This window comes from Leptonotus elevatus, chromosome 6, assembly GCF_054856555.1.
Source record: "Leptonotus elevatus isolate MCC_2025b chromosome 6, RoL_Lele_1.0, whole genome shotgun sequence".
In the NCBI taxonomy this organism is placed as follows: domain Eukaryota; kingdom Metazoa; phylum Chordata; class Actinopteri; order Syngnathiformes; family Syngnathidae; genus Leptonotus; species Leptonotus elevatus.
In genome coordinates, this window is record NC_141244.1 from 5330020 (window position 1) to 5332593 (window position 2574).

Below are 2574 nucleotides of genomic sequence, written 5' to 3' on the forward strand. Positions count from 1 at the left end.
TCGGTGGGGTTGTGGCAGAGAGGGGCACTACAGTACAATACTGTACCATAATGTATGATGTGGCGCGCACTTAAATATTAACTTACAAAACTAACAAATATATATATATATATATATATTTATTTTAATTTTATTTAATATATGTTTTTTTTACATGTTTTATATTGTTGTTGTTGTTGTCCATATCATAAAAAGTTGGTGTTTTCTATCCAGACAGAGCACAAATAATATCTAATAATAACTAATATAAGAGATGAACTCTACTTACAGGGCTTGCTGTCGCTCCCTAGGGGAAGCTGTCGTATTACCATCTCTCCCTGTCTGTCACTCTCCTGTACATAGCTAGTTACTTTTTGCTACTACTCCTTAAAAAATGATGCTATTTGTGCTGTCTTTATTTTTATTCTGTTACCTTGGCATGGTGGCATAATACACAAAAAGATGTGCTATCACTGCAGCTGCGACCAGAGCAAAAATTGTGTGATGCTTGCAATGGGCAAATACATATGCTGTACATCCATGCCCAACCCGTTTAATAAGGTATAATGCGTATACAGTACTAGCAATTTGCATAATTAACGTGTTTGCCTATTCCCCCCTGCATGTTCTACTGTATGTAATCTAAACATTGTTGTATACTGTACATACAGTCACAAATGATGCAGTTAAACCCAAATCCTCCTTGGACGCTGTTGAGCTGATTCTCCCCCTCAGTTAATTTAAATGGGGAACACCTCTATATTATTCCACTGGCTGCCATCTTCAATTATTTTCCTTTTTTAATGATTGACATACAGTACTTTTATGTAGCATATGTAGACCACGTAATTGTCGATGGTTATATTACAGTATACATTTTCAGCAGGTGTTTTTCAATGTGTTTATTTGAATGGTTGGGGACGGATGCACAATCAAACATTTTTACGATGACATCAAGCGTGTTGTTAGTTTAGGCGGAAATCCCAAATTGTTATTTGGAATAGGTCTGAATTGCATCACTTGAGAGCAAAAAAAATCGGAGCTGTGTGGCACAAAACATGCACTGGAAATGGAGACAAAGTTGTAATACAGTCTCTATTGACTGAGTAAAGTCCTTTTCAATGTTGGTAGATGAGAACGATAATGCCAGAATTTATATTAACACTTCCACTTTAAGACCTGTTTCTACTCCGTTTTATTGAAAAAGAATGTTAAGTTTTTCATAACATTTGTTAGGTTGTTTAGATTTCAAGATCAAGAACAAGTTCTGCGAGAGTGTGAATGAAAAAAAAACATGACTGCTCGAAAAAGATTTCTAGAACATTACAAATTTAAAGGAACCACAAAGGATAGTAAAAGACAAAAATAACTTAAAAAAAAAACACCAACTATTTTGACAACTGCCACTTCCATCTGTGTTTCCTTCTCTATTTGTTGATGTCATAGGGAGCTGCGTGTCCATAAAGCTTGTGCGTGAGAGGTCAAGTTGCTTGCACTGGCGTCCGCCTTGTCCATCACCTCTCATTCTTTCGGGGGTTGCTGTCCTAAAAGGTGCGAGGCGGTGGGTGAGGGCGGTGGTGCCGATGTCAGTGCGTCCTGTCCTGCTGTCTGGAAAATGTTCATGCCACATGGGAGCTCACAGGGCTGTCGACGCTGTCGGATGTCCTGTGAAAAGCAGACCTCACATCTTCTACGTGTCATAAAAGTGTCCGCTATATTTGAGTGCACACCTGTCTATTTTATTTATTTATTTTACCTTCTTGACGTGTGTCCTTGACTGCAATCAGTTTGTGCTTCCATCTGAATTCTTTATGCATTGACATACAGTATGTACGCATGGCATAGGCAAAAAAATTTACAATTAGACTGAAGTCAAATGTATTTTATTTGTGCCTGGTGTGACAATGATCAGATCTGCCAATATGACATAAATTCACCTATTAATAATGTAAATAAACCAAGCAAGTAGGGATGTTCGAGACCACTTTTTTCCCAGACCGATACCAGTATGAAAACTTGAATAGTCACCGATACCAAGTAGCGAAACCACTAGTATTTTTATACATTAAAAAAAGACAGATCATTTTAAAGAAAGACCTAAATATCACACTGGAGTATTTTTCCTTAAAATGTAATAAAATGAATGGCTATTTTCTATTTTCTTGTTCCCATTTGTTCAGAAAATACAGATTTTCTATAGAACACAATAAAATGTTATATATATATATATATATATATATATATATATATATATATATATATATATATATATATATATATATATATGAAAAAAATGAAACTAATAATCCAATGGGCAGGGGAAAAAATGTCAAAATCAAAATATAGTATGTGGTTGTACATTTTAATGGCATCTGTCAGACATGAGTGCCTTTCGTTCCTGATTGCAAATTGGCAACAAGAGGGCGTCATGAGTACCGATACCTTGAAATAAGGCTCGGTAGATGGCCCGATACCTGCCCCTCCGTACAAGCAAGGAATATTAATAGGTGTAGACCAGCTCAAAACAAAAGCGGTTAAAGTTTTAGGTTCAAAGAAAGAAAAAAGAAAAATTATACCCAAGAAAATTACTACTGT